Source organism: Erinaceus europaeus, chromosome 12 (genome assembly GCF_950295315.1).
Source record: "Erinaceus europaeus chromosome 12, mEriEur2.1, whole genome shotgun sequence".
In the NCBI taxonomy this organism is placed as follows: Eukaryota; Metazoa; Chordata; class Mammalia; order Eulipotyphla; family Erinaceidae; genus Erinaceus; species Erinaceus europaeus.
Genome location: NC_080173.1, coordinates 23787774 through 23802851, shown reverse-complemented (window position 1 = coordinate 23802851; position 15078 = coordinate 23787774). Strand labels below are relative to the sequence as shown.

Sequence of the window (15078 nt, the reverse complement as noted above, 5' to 3'; positions counted from 1 at the left end):
ACCAAATTTCTGGGTGAGGTTAGTACCAATAATTTTTTTGTGAAAAATAACCAGACAATACACATGAAAAACTTTGACAAATTATATGCTTTTCAAGGGAGACTTATAGAGATATAAATAGAAATATGAACATGTATAAATATATGATGTTAATCACTATTTAAAGAGGGAAATTTAATCTCTTTAGATTGAATAATAAGCACCTTTCAAATCTCATGTAATAACCTGCGTATTTGAAAAAAATCACAGTATATAAGACAATATCATGACATGTTAAATGGAAAAAATAAAAATCCTTAAGTATTTTGTATAAATTAAATGTCAAGGAATGAATATACAGAATAATCCTGATGTCTAGTGTGTGTGAGTGTGTGTGTATGTGTGTGACACACATACACAGAGGAACATAAACACAGATGTAGGTATATAAAGTAAACATAACACAATGGGCTGGGTAGACAGCATAATGGTTATGCAAAAGACTTCCCTGCCATGGTCCAGGAGGTGGTGCAGTGGATAAAAGCACTGACTCTCAGGCATGAAGAACTGAGTTCAACCCCTGGCAGCACATGTACCAGAGTGATGTCTGGTTCTTCCTCTCGTCCTATCTTTCTCATGAATAAATAAAAATGCTTTGGAAAAAAAAGAAAGAAAAAAAAAAAGACTTGCCTGCCTGAGGTGACATCCCAGGTTCAATCCCCAGCACTAACATGAGGCAGTGTTGAGTACTGTTCTGCTCTTTCCTTCTCTTTCTCTCTCTCATTAAGTTAAAATAAAATAAAATAAAATAAAATGAAATATAACTGAATGTTTACAGTGATTGTTACATTAGTAATATGTTTCAATTCTTGGTAATTTTGTGTACTTTTTAAAGTCTCAATAATGAAAACTACAGACATAATACTGAATTTTACTTTAAACTATTGTTCAAAGTCTCTGGCCTATTCTGTTTGCAAAGAACTAAACAGGAAAAAGAAAAGAGCAAATGTTTATCTAGAACAAAGGGGCAGGGGTAGACAGCATAATGGTTATGCAAAGAGATTCTCATGCCTGAGGGTCTGAAGCTCCAGGTTCAATTCCCTACACCACCATAAGCCAAAGCTAAGCTGTACTCTAGTAAAAAAGAAAAAAAAAAAAAAAGGATAAAAAAAATTTAACTGCAGACACAAAATTTTTCAGTTTCCTTCTGAGTTGTCCTCATAGGGCATTTTGCACATTATTAAAAAACCTACACAAAAAATCAAAATTCTGAAACTACATGTAAGATTCTTTATTGGACAGAGAAAGAGAGAAATTAGAAAGAAGAGGAAGGGGGAGGAGGGAGAGACTGGAGAGAGAGAGAGAGAGAGAGAGAGAGAGAGACCTGCAGCATTGCTTCGCCACTCATGAAGCTTCTCCCCTGCAGGTGGGGGCTGGGGGCTTGAATCTGAGTGAGTTCTTGCACATGGTAAAATGTGTACTCAACTGGGCGCACCAACACTCAGACCCCATTGAAAGATACTTCTTGAAAATAAAACTTGAAATAAAAATTGTTTACTTTGAGATATGCCCTTCTTAAATGAAATTATAAATACATATTTAGAAGATTCATATTCTATCCATCCACTTAAATTATCTGTGGAATTCCCAAGGGGCTATTCTCTATATCACGTTCCATGAAAATAGCAGTAAAGGACAACAGTAGGGTCTCTCTCATGAGTCATTCCACAGGGAGGGCAAGATACCACTTACCACATGGAATTCTGCCTAGTAGATTCCTACCTTCTGCCCCTCCAGAATGAATGCTTATGAACTCATCAAATAAACAACTCTTATGCTCAAACTAACAAAGCTGTATAATACATACTCCCCTATGTCACCTTTGCACTGTAAAAATGATTCATTCCATGATTTGTTTTCACTTACCAACATCAATAAAATAAATTTGGAAGACTATACTTTCAGGGATCATTTCTATAGTATGTTAAAATAAATTTAGAGAAAACATTCATTATGAAGTTGTCTAAGTTTCAGTTGATTATTTGTAACAGTTTAGAGGATATATTACAATTTCTAAGAGTCTATGAAGAAATGTCATAGGCAATTCATGTTTGTTTGGTTTTTTTCTTGCACTTCTTAGGTGTGGTGCTAATTTTTACAGCTGGTTCAAGACAGCTTTTAAAAATTAACTTGGAAGTTTCCTAACTCTTAACCTTGCTTTTCCAAGAGAAACAGAATTCTTACTCAAAAGTCAGAATTCACTGTTTCTTTAACTTCAAATGTCGACATTCAGGGCTGTGTGAGCATATGCACATGCACATGTAAACGTGTATAAATTACATCTGTAAGCTAAGGTCTGTAGTGGGTTTATGATGCACAGCAACCCAAAGAATAACACTAAGCCATTATTACATTGATACAGACATTACAGAATAAAAGTAAACCCAATACAGGAGCTTATACTGATGAGCAACATTTCTAGTGAACCATGTATGCCAAGACCTTTCTTTTTTTTTCTTTTTTTTCTTTTCCTCCTCCAGGGTTATTGCTGGGCTCGGTGCCTGCACCATGAACCCACCGCTCCTGGAGGCCATTTTTCCCCCCTTTTCTTGCCCTTGTTGTAGCTTCGTTGTGGTTATTATTATTGCCCTTGTTGACGCAATTCGTTGTTGGATAGGACAGAGAGAAATGGAGAAAGGAGGGGAAGACAGAGAAGGGGAGAGAAAGATAAGACACCTGCAGACCTACTTCACCGCCTGTGAAGCGACTCCCCTGCAGGTGGGGAGCCGGGGGGCTGGAACCGGGATCCTTAAGCCGGTCCCTGCGCTTTGCGTCACATGCGCTTAACCCACTGCGCCACCGCCCGACCCCCGCCAAGACCTTTCTTAACTGCTTTAAGTATGATAGACCTTTTTACTTGGTTGCTGAACGGCCCATTTCATAGATGTGAAAACAAGCTTGGAACTGTTTAAGTACACTGCCAAGTTCATTCACCCAGTAATGAATAGAGTTGAATGTAAACACAGGCAATCTGTGCCTTAAAATCCGTAAGAGGTTATGACACTGATCTTGAAACTACAAAATAAACCTACTAATATCTGCTTGTAAATTATGTAACAGGCTTTTTATATCCATAACTGAATACCATATTTTGTCAGATCTATACAAGTTAACCCACAAATACATAAATGTTGATCCATACACATCTATCGGACACATCTATCTACATCTACAAGAAAAACTATCAAGTTCTTTTATCCATTTCAAAGCAGTCCCCAGAATGATGAGGTCACTGGCCACTTTCTGCAAAATAGCTAAGAAGATAAGCTATGCAGCAGAGATGCCTGGGTTTCAGTCCCAACAAAGTCATGTGGTAGCTGTAGACACTGGACACATTAATTCTCTGTAGTTTCTGCTTATCTGTTAACTAAGACGTTTTGGTGGCCATATCGAATACATGTAAACAAATGAGAACAGTGACGCAAACTTAGGCACTCCACACAGTTCACTGCTGAAGTTATACTCCCCTAGCTCATTCTCTAGTTGATTTACAACCATGGGCTCTACACCACATGCAAACCACCACAGCATCTCTGGGCACAGTCTGGTGCTGAAACATATACCACATGTTGTAGAAAAGGCTAACTGTGAAACTTCATTATTAGAAGAAAATTAACAATGCTCATATGAGGTTTAACTGTAGCAACTGAGGAACTTCCTAACTCCTATCTACCAGTTCTTCAATGAAAGGTAACCACTATCACCACTATCCCACCACTACCACCAATAGAATGAAAACTGTATAGATAAACCACTGCTGTGGATTTGCTTAGCTGTGGAGGAAGAAACTGCACACAATGGATGGGTATGATTGCTACAAGTTGCATTTCCTAAGAGCGGGAGAGAAGCCACGGAAACTAGAGCTATGGGGGGTGGGAGTCATTAGTAGGCATCTCAGGTGAAATGGAGCCCTTACAGCTTCACAGAATCCTTTTCTGTCAAGAGATGAGAAGTACTGATAGGAGAGGTTGCAGTTGACAGGCAGTAGGCTAGGAAGGTTTGGGGTACCCTGCCTACTGTTGTGTTGGGCACCTCTAGTGAGTCGTGGGTGGGGAATAAAATGATGGCTCTACAATGGGGCTCCGCACAAAAGGGCTTCCTTTTCTATCCCACTCCGTTTTCTCTAGCTGAGTTCAGTTTTATGCAAACAACACTCTTTAAGAAGCTCAAAACACAGGCTACTGGAAGGCTGAGAAAGGAGGATTGTGGGGGGTGGGGAGGAGCAGAGGTGTGAGCCAACAGTTCATTAAGTCTCCCGGCCGGCGGGAATGAGAGGCAGGGGGTGAGGGAGGAGAGATGCTGGCTCTGAATCCACCAGGAGCAAAAGCAGACATCCTCCGAGGAACCCCACACCTAGCCCCTGCCCCTCAGCAGCTGGAGTCTGGAGGAGACTGGCGGCTGGCTTCTCCTTCCACCTGCTCCCACGCCGCAGCCAGGCTGTGCCCGTGCGGGCCCGGCGCTCAGCAGAGCGGCCGAGATGCTCAGCCCAGAAAACATGGCTGGCTGGAGCATCCGCGCGGCGCACGGGAGCGTCTCGGGGAGGGGAGCGGAGGGGAGGGGAAAGACTAGGTCGGTCCCGCCGCCTGGGAGAGGTCTAAGGTGGGGTGGGGAACTTGAACGTCCAGACTGGAGGCTAGTGCAGCGAGTCCCAGCGGCTCCCCGCTGTGGTCCCTCCCTCGCCCTCCTTCCACTTTCTGGTCCTTCCCTCTCCGTCTTTGCCGCTGGCCCACAGCCTCATCCCAGCCCAGCCTCCCGGACCCCCGCCCTTTCCCCTCTGCTTGCTGTCACTTGCAAACCCAAGGACAAAATCCTTCCTCCCGCGCACGCCGTTACCTGCGGGTCTCCGAGCGGCCCGGAGGTCCGCCGCGGTCACCAGCGGAGCCCAGGAGCGCGCTCAGCCGCCGCCCGCCTCATCCCCGCGCGTCTAAGCCGCTCAGGCTGCAGCTGTTCCTTTATGGGGCCCGCAGGCAGCCGCACTGCCCCGGCGGCCCCAGCCCACTAGCTCGGGCGACAACGGCGTAGTCAATGCGCGCTATTCACACTCAGCGGCTGGGTCCCCTGAGAGTGCGCGGCCTCCCGCCCGCCCCCTAGCCACATGGCCTTGGGTGGGGGGTGTGCGGAGGGGGGAGTGGAATAAACATGGCTTTCAGGGCGCCCAGCAGGAGAGGGGTCACGTGGTTGTGTCCCAGGGTAGCCCGGGAAATATGGGTCGCTAAGAGTTGATACAACCTCGGGAATGGATGTGGAGTCTGATATACTTTGGAATAAGGCTAAACCTCCCATTATCATGATAACTTTACTTGTAATAACAATTTTTTAACTTGCCGTTTTATTAAGTGGTTAGTATGAGCCAGATTGTATTCTGAACTGGCACAGACCATTTTCAAAGTACTATGCCAATATTGTAGCCCTCCACCCCATATATGTTAATACAAATCCAGACATACCTTTATTCTGGAAACTATTAGTTTGCATTTCAGTTCCCTTGAAAGTCTACCCAGGCCCTAATCTCCAATTCAAAAGCTGATGCATTTCACAGACTCAAGCAACCCTTAGAGGTGACAATTTGCCTTCCCTTTGAAAGACAAATGAGGCTCAGAGAGGTTAAATAACTGTTATAGAAGCCATTCACTCAGTAAGAAGCCTGAAGTAATGTCCCAGGTCAGTCCAAGTTCAAAATCCTGGATCTTGGTTTTCTGTCCGTATACGTAGCCTTTATAAACTTCTTGAGTTAAGAACACACCTTTTAATAGGCTGAGCGGTAGCGCACCCTATAGAGGACACATGTTAAAATGCACAAGGACCTGGGTTCAAGCCCCAGGGCCTCACCTGCCTTGAGGAATCTTCACAAGTAGTGAAGCAATGCTGCAGCTGTTCATCTCTTCTTTCCCTCTCAGTTTCTCTGTCTCTGTTCAATAAGTAGTAACTAAAATATTTTTTAAAAAAACAACACAAATTTTGGGAACTATTTCACCTTTTCTTGGTATAGTTAAGGAGAAGGAGGAAGAAAAAAGAAAGAGGACTCCCTGAGCAGAGAAATTAAATATTTAAACCTATGAACCTGTTGCCTCAGGCCAGCTCTTCATTTTGATTCATATACAATTTCAATTCTAATTTCAGGTGGACCATGGCAATAGTGAATGGAGCATTCATAAGAAATAATTTTATTACATTGGGATTGCAGCCACCCCACCCACCCCCGCATGCTCACATCACTGCCTGGGACAAATAATCTCCCAAGGAGGAAGCCAAAATGCAATTAGTTGAAATATTTTACATTATATTAAAACAATTTTCCTTGTGAAGTATAGAAGCAAAGGGCAATGAAATCCACACCACAGGTTTGAGCTGTCCTCCCCTTAAGGGTGTGAAAATGCAACAGTCAAAAGAGCAAGTTAACATCACATTTACTTGCCTTTTCCTCTCAATCCAACTATTCAAAGCAAACTGAGGTAAAAGGTTTGATATTAAAAGATATCTAAAACAAAACTGTTGCAATATCTCAGTGTGAATCTTATAAGGGTATCAGGGGCACAGATAAGCCTGATTATAATAAAGAATATCTAAGTTACTAACACACACGGTGGGAAGAGGATTGAGACATGCCTGTTGGAATGGAATGAAAAGTGATTTTGTTGTTGTTGTTTCTTTCTTTTATTTTTCTTTATTTTGCCTCCAAGGTTATCCCTGGGACTGGGTACACGCACTATGAATCCACTGCTCCTGGTGACCATTTTTCATTTTTGTTGTTGTTGCTGGATAAGACAGAGAGAAATGGAGAGAGAAGGGGAAGACAGAGGAGGAAAGAAAGATAGACACAGTCATGCTCCACTGCTTGTGAAGACACCCCCACCCATACCCCTTGCAGGTGGGGAAACTGGGTCTGGAACTGGGATTCTTGCACTGGTCCCTGTGCTTCCAACTATATGCCCTTAACCCTGCGCTCCACTGGTGCCCCTCACTTTTTTTTTTTTTTAGAGGCAGAAAGAGTGAAAGAACACAACACTGAAGCTTCCTTCAATGCAGTGGAAACTGGCAATAGCAAAGCAGCACACTGTCCAAGTGAGCTATTTCAAGTGATTTTCAATTTTGAATGATAATATTAGGTCATTCAATGTGTGGAATGGAGTGTCTGTAGTACCTGGTGTTCCTGCTGAGAGGGTTCTCAAAGGCTGAGTGTTAAGAGGCAGAAAGCCTGTAATTAAAAGCCCTGAAGCATCAACCTCTCTCTCCATGAATAGGACTGGAGTAAAGCCTGCCCAGGTAATAAGGGGGTGATAGGGGGGTGGGGGGTGAGTGTGTGTGTGTGTGTGTGTGTGTGTTGTGTAGCCTATCCAGGCAACGATTCCTATGTGTGTATCTGGTATACAACTACTCAGGTAACAAGAGTATATGTGCATATATCTGTCTGTCTGTGACTGTCCCAAGTACAGCTTGCTCAGGCAACAAGGATGTGTACGTATTTCCCAACATTACCAATGCCAAGATTTATAAGCTTCAAGGAGATGGGAAAAGAAAAATTTAAAGCAAAGAGAAACAAAAAAGCCACTTCACAGGAATCTCAACAATATGATTTAGAGAAAGAAATACTTGAACCACATCCATAAGAGGCTTGTGAATAACATAGGGGTGGTAAATGGCTTCTCCTTTGAAGTAGTCAGCAAAATTCCTAACCACTCTGATCCTGAGCAACCCAACTTCTCATTTCATCTATTGGTTTTCTTAGAAGTCTTCTGAGTGCTGCTAGTAAATGCTACTGGGAATGAGAAAATAAGAACTTGGTGGTGATGTCATTGTCCCTTTGTGTATCTTTCCTCATATATATTAAAATGAGCTGCTTTTGAACCAATCTAGCCTTACTTGGGTCCTCATTCTCTGAATTACTTTGGGAAGATACTGTGAAAAATTAAACATTTGCATTTGCCCACCAGGAGTACTTTGGCTAATCTAACTTAATTCTATAGCCACTCCAGAACATTCCACATTCTTTCCAGATGCATATGTTATGTCATGGTAAGGATTATGAGATAAATTCACAGGTTTTGCATAGTATTTTGAATAATTTGTTTTCTGTTCACAGATGGTAGATGTGAAATTTTCTAGAAATGTAGAGAAGAAACTACATCCTCAGTCAACACAGGTTTTTGCTCATCTGTCCAGTATAATAATAAATCTCAAACACTATAAACAAAACAGCTGTTACTGGTATTTAATTGAAAAAAATGTATTTCACTTAACTGCATTATGTACATTCATTTCAAACACTATAAACAAAATAGCTATTACTGGTATTTAATTTGCATTATGGACATTCATCTCAAACAATACTACTACTTTGTTTTTCAGCTCCTCATTATGGTTTAAATCTGATTTTATCTATTAGCTATGCATGCTGTAATAATATTAAGTCATGTGATTTCAGTTTGATTAGCTAGAGGCACTTTCTATCTCAACTGAATGCCCAGAACTTATTTTTCTCTGTGGTAGGTATGAGTCTTGCCCTACATTTTAGTGGTTGGTGTTTATATTTTGAAGTGCAAACATCATGGCTCCAACATCAACCAGAATTGATTTTAATTTGATTTTGAAATTTTTCCTTTAAAACATAACATCTTTCCCCTTGACTCATTCAGCACATGTATGTATGTGTATATACACATATGCATATATACATGTATATAATATTTGGACTTTACTATGTGTTGCATTGTTCTGGGAACAGCAAATGTAGGAGTGAACAGGCAAAAGGCCCTTTCTTTCTCAGATTAAATACCTGTACCTAACTAGAATGCTAGCATCAGTGTTGCAAACATACAGAACTGACTGACAAGAAATAAACCTAACCATGAATAATACATAGGGAAAGTAAATAAAATAGGAAATTCCAATGACAAACAAGCCTAGAAAAGTTTCTCTCAATGTTAGAGCAAACTATGTATTTTCCTATCTACTTTCTAATTAGTTTTTTAATATTAATAAGGTCACGGCTTAATAGGGATGATCACTATTTTATTCATTTATTTATTCATTTATTCATTTATTTACCTATAGGGTTATTTTGGGGGTATGGTGCCTGCACTACAAATCCACTGCTCCTGGCAGCCACTTTTTTTTTTCTATTGTTGCTGTTGTTGTTGTTGCTGCTGTTGTTGTTGGATAGGACAGAAAGAAACTGAGAGAGGAGGAGAAGACAGAGAGGGGGAGAGAAAGATAGACACCTGCAGACCTGCTTCACCACTTGTGAAGTGACCCTCCTGCAGGTGGGGAGCTGGGGGCTCAAACCAGGATCATTGCACCAGTCCTTGTACTTCGTACCATATGTGCTTAACCCAGTGAGCTACTGCCTGACCCCTGGATGATCACTATTTTAAACTAGAACTCTGGAGTCTATCTATCTTGGGTGAATTATCCCTAGTCCACAGTTCGGCGATGATTTTGGACAAGTCATTCAATTCTGTTAATTCTCAGCTTCCTCATTTGTAGTTTACAAAAGGAGTAATTTTTTAAAGATTTTATTTATCTATTAATGAAAAAGATGAGAGAGAGAGAGAGAGAGAGAAAGAGAGAGAGAAAGAGAGAGAAAGAAAGAACCAGACATCACTCTGGTACATGTGCTGCCAGGGATTGAACTCAGGACCTCATGCTTGAGAGTCCAGTGCCTTAGCCACTGCGCCACCTCCTGGACCTCACAACAGGAATAATTTTTTATAAAAAAATACATTTACCATAGTATCGTAAAATCAGATGAAATACAAACATATTTATCCATGACTATGTTTCTTGCAGTTCTTTTTAAAAAATATTTATTTATTTATTTTCCCTTTTGTTGTCCTTGTTGTTTCATTGTTGTAGTTATTATTGTTGTTGTTATTGATGTCGTTGTTGGATAGGACAGAGAGAAATGGAGAGAGGAGGGGAAGACAGAGAGGGAGAGAGAAAGACAGACACCTGCAGATGTGCTTCACCACCTGTGAAGCGACTCCTCTGCTGGTGGAGAGATGGGGCTCAAACTGGGATCCTTATACCAGTTCTTGCGCTTTGCACCACTTGCACTTAACCCGCTGTGCTACTGCCCAACTCCCGTTTCTTTCAGTTCTATAGGTAATACTTAAGAGTTGGAAGGAACCTAAGTGTCCAATGGCAAATTAGTAGCTAAGGGAGTTATGGAATATGTATACATAATGGAATACTTCTCAGCTATAAGAAAGGATGAGATTGTCTCTTTTGCTCCTACATGGATGGAGCTGGCAGGCACAATACTAAGTGAAATAAATCAAAAGGAGATGATGAATAAAAATAATTGCATTCATAGGTGATATTTCAGAAACAAGGCAAGGGAAAATACAGGGTGAAACATGAATAAACTGTAGTTAGTTTCAATAAACCCTGGAACTCCCCAAGTGGTTAGAAAGCAGATAGTTGGGACCCAGTGGCCTATGGTAGAGGGAGATGCCAATTTGGTGGTAGGTGAGGTATTGAAGAGCTATGATACTGTACCCTTGTGAGAACAGTCTCATAAATCAACATTTCCTCAATATAGTGGTTTTAAAGATTAAAATAAGCAAATGGTTGGCTTAGATAAGTGCTTCTCAACTTTTCTCATTATCACTTACCAAGATGAGCATTAAAAAAGAAAAGAAATTCTACATAGTCAACCCCCTTGCAATAAACTGTATAGCCTATATGTATATTTAGGTATTGTAAGTATATCTATACTTGATATTAAATGATAGGATATACATTCTCCCCATGAGCTATCTCTTGGCCCCTTGACGCAGAATAAAAATAAGATCTTTTCAGCACCAGAATAAGCATGCTAAGTCATAGCAAGAGTAAGAGGCATAATAAGGAAAATTAAATATGAGCCTGTGTCCCCAGAATAAAGAAGAGTGTACATAAAATTTGATAATAGGAAATAAAGCATCTGACATCCAGGGGACCAAAATCCAATAGCAAAGCAGGCAGCATCTAGAGGTTTAAACTGTATCCAAATCCAGACTTCTTTCTGATGGAGAAAAAAAAAAATAATAATAATCTAAACCCAGAACAGCAAAGTAGTTGGGATAAAGAGTGGCTATAACTCTTAAATCAGCTAAGGTTGCCCATTGCTTGTACATGAAAAAAAATACAAGACATCAGCAAAGTTCTCCAGGATAGAGACATTTGGACATAGTTCTCCTTGACTAAACAATTCTCTTTCCACCCTTGTGTTCATCCAAATCTCACCTCTTCACATAGTCGATCAAAAGTATCACTTCCTTCATTAACCTTTTTTGAGCACAGTTAATCTCTCACTGACAAGCCTAAATTAAAGGATATTCTGATGCATAAAACAATCACAACCGTTCTTCTAAAGTGGCATGTTAATGAAAGACAGGGAAAGACTGAAGAACTGACCCACATAGGAAAAGACATAATAATCATGTTATGTAAGATGCTAATATTAAAGGAAGGTGGGTGAGGGATATATAGGAACTCTATACTTTCTGTGAAACTTTTCACTAAATCTAAATTATTCTGAGAAAAAAATTTAAGCACATAGTGATTTCTTAATTCATTCTTAAAATAAGTGTATCCAATGGGCCTATGTCCCACGCTAGGCCTTTCCAAAGGCTTAGGAAACAGTAGTACATAAAATAAGTCAAAAATCTCTAACATCACAGATAGTATTATTATATTCTAGGGATTTCGCTCCTTGGAATAGCTATGGGACATTGTATACTATTAGCATTTGTGTTTTTATAGTGTTTTAACAAAGCAAATATAAATTGCTCATGGGCAGAGTGTGGCTCTTGTTCACTGCCTTTAATTCAAGGGAGAAGACTGGGAAGGACAGAGCTTAAGTCCATTGTCTGGTATGTAACTTGTGCTGATTGACACAGAATAGATCACAGAGAGATGAAAGAAGACATCATTTAAAAAAACTATGAAAGTACCTGACAAAGCACCTGAAAGAAAGTAGGTGCTTGGGAGTCGGGCGGTAGCGTGGTGGGTTAAGTGCATGCAGCACAATGCCCAAGGACCAGGGTAAGGATCCCGGTTTGAGCCCCCAGCTCCCCACCTGCAGGGGAGTCACTTCACAGGTGGTGAAGCAGGTCTGCAGGTGTCTATCTTTCTCTCTCCCTCTCTGTCTTCCCTTCCTCTCTCTATTTCTCTCTGTCCTATCTAACAACAACAATAATAACTACAACAATGAAAAAAAAAAAGTAGGTGCTCATATAGGGCCCAGATCAAATGGATAGAGTTTACAGTTAACAATACTTACATACTTTTCCCATTTCCCATTTTGGGGCGATACTTTTGGCCCTGATCCAACTTTCTAATCCTATTTACAACTCTGACACCATCTCCCCAGACAATACCTTTGGCCCACCTACACGTTAGCTGTCAGGCTCAGGCAAAAATTAGTAAAGTCAAAGGCCCTGTGGAATATACCTAAAATAGACCTACTAGCTTTTTCCAAAATGGAGACCCTCCAATTTCATCTGCTATATCTTACCTTTAGGTTCCTGATTACTCAACAATTTGTTCTGCTTTATATATTAATTCTTTTCAGCCACTAAGTTGCAGATGCTACCATGACACCAATTTCACTTCCCTGGGCAGATGACCTCACCAATGTATCCCAGTACCCACTTCTCCAGAGCCCTGTTCCACTAGGAAGAGATAGAGATAGGCTGGGAGTATGGATCAACCTGCCAGTGCCCATGTCCAAAGTTGAAGCAATTAAGAAGCCAGAGCTTTCACCTTCTGCAACCCATAATGATCCTAGTTCCATGCAGGGGGAATGGTGTGACAGAGATAAAGAATAGGAAAGCTTCCAATGGAGGGGATGGGATGCGGAACTGGGTAGTAGAAATTGTGTGGAATCTTATGGTCTTGTCGATCGTTATTAAATCAATTTTTTTTTTAAAGTAGGTGCTTAATTAACATATATCTTATCTAGATTTAAAGAATAGTAAAACCATTGATTCCTTTATATTCTTAAATGCTATGGTTGTATAACATACTGTACTTAATTTTTGACAAAGGTGTATATATGTTTAAATATGTTAGAGATCATGTGAGAATTAATTAGCTTTGAAAGTAGTGGAAATTGAGTCGGGCAGTAGCACAGCGGTTAAGCGCAGGTGGTGCAAAGCTCAAGGACTGGTGTAAGGATCCTGGTTCGAACCCCCGGCTCCCCACCTGCAGGGGAGTCGCTTCACAAGCGGTGAAGCAGATCGGCAGGTGTCTATCTTTCTCTCCCCCTCTCTGCCTTCCCCTCTTCTCTCCATTTCTCTCTGTCCTATCCAACAACAAGGACATCAATCATAACTACAACAATAAAAAAACAAGGGCAACAAAAGGGAATAAATAATAAATAAATATTTTAAAAAGAAAGTAGTGGAAAGAGGGAACAGACATCTAGACTAATAAATCATAACACATTCTAATACTTCAAAAGGTAAATTAAGCTGTAATTTATAAGACATAAGCACCAGCAAGATAGCTCACCAGCATAGTACTCCTGATCTGCCATGCCCTCAACACAGGCTCCTGTCAGGCCCTACCTCATTAGAGGAACTTTCAGTGCTCTGCTGTCATTTCCATCCTCTCTATGTCTCTCTACCTCTATCTTATCCTTCCAACAGAAAAAGTAAATTCACAGTGGTGAATCCCAGGCAACAACAAAGGATAAAAAAAAAAAAGTCATCAAGGTGGGGGAGATAGCATAATGATTCTGAAAGGGACTTTCATGCCTGAGGCTCTGAAGTCCCAAATACAGTCCTCTTCACCACCATATGCCAGAGCTGAACAGTTTTCTCATCAAATAAATAAAGCAAACAAAAGGAAAATTTAAAAATTCAACAACTTATTTTAGAAAATAAAAAATGATAATCAAAAAAAGAAACATTAAATATCCTGTCATACTTTGCTAGACTTTAGATACTCACACATAAAATAAAACTTGTCATATGGTTCTAAATATGCAGCATGCCTTTTTATTGTGAATAAAAATGGAATTACATTTTTTCTTGGCCAAGACTTCCCTTCTCCTCCCCATCTTTGAACCACCTGACACATTTACTCACTCCATGCAATGAATTCTTTAAATTCAGAGTCTGTTATGTATTCCATACCTGGTCCTCATCCAGGGCTCACTCTATTAGAGAAAGTGACCTTTACCCATCTCATTCTAGAAGCCAGAACTTCAACAATCATCCTAGATAACTCTCACTCCATTTCTATGTTCTGAAAAATGTCCCTGTCCATTCTCTACCATTTCTATTGCCAATATCTCCATGATCTCCACCTCCACCCCCACCAACACATTGCTCTGGGACACTATTTCAGTGCAACAGAGAAAAAACAGAGAGAGTAAGATACCACAGCACCTGTAGTCTTTCCCCCTTGCCCCAGTGCTCTAGGACCTCCCACATCATGTCAGGGTTTTAATCTAGTCCATGTACATTGCAAGATTAGTGCTGTACCTGCAGACCTCTCTCCCTGACATCCACTGTGACCTCAAGCCTGGCCAAGTATAATTGCTTCCAATTGACTGACTTCCCTATCTATAGAAAGATCTTTAAATTTGTCTTTTAAAATGCAGAAAGATCCTTAGGAATTATTTTAGAAAGTAACTCTATATATCATCCACTAGTTTAAGTCATAAAAAACAAAAAAGAAACAAAACAAAACAAAACAAACAAACAAAAAAAAAAACCTTAATTTGTATGTGGTGCCAGAGATGAAACCCAAGGCCTCAAGCATAGACTCTGGGACTGAGTCACTAACCTGGCCAAACTTCTTATTTTATATGTGTACAAGAAGGAATGAGGAGAGGGAGTGCAGTTGGGTGGGAGGTGGGGGGTGAGACAGCAAAAAACAAAACAAAAAATACTCTACCATCTATGGGATTTCTACTTGTGTCTGCGCTTGCTGCTCTTATAGGATGTCAAGGAGAAAACTTAAGATTTCATGCATAGTAGGCGTATGCTTTACTCACTGAACCACCTGTGTGGTCCCACAAAATTATTAAATTGATATACAAAGCTA

General features: G+C 40.5%; 1 protein-coding gene and 1 pseudogene across 30 annotated transcripts in view; one reads left to right on the top strand and one right to left on the bottom strand.

Moving 5' to 3' along the window:
• Positions 1-15078, bottom strand: part of MAGI1 (membrane associated guanylate kinase, WW and PDZ domain containing 1) — a 721510-nt gene that overhangs the window by 201012 nt on the left and 505420 nt on the right. The window contains exon 1 of one of the 30 annotated variants that reach the window (XM_060202950.1): positions 4873-5094. The exons of 28 other annotated variants lie outside the window; for them this stretch is intronic. The gene's annotated coding sequence lies outside the window, so the exon portion shown is untranslated. Of the gene's footprint in view, positions 1-4872; positions 5095-15078 lie in introns of those variants that run through there. One more of the 30 variants, XM_060202954.1, reaches the window with a different exon arrangement.
• Positions 1929-2003, top strand: LOC132542195 (small nucleolar RNA U3; annotated as a pseudogene).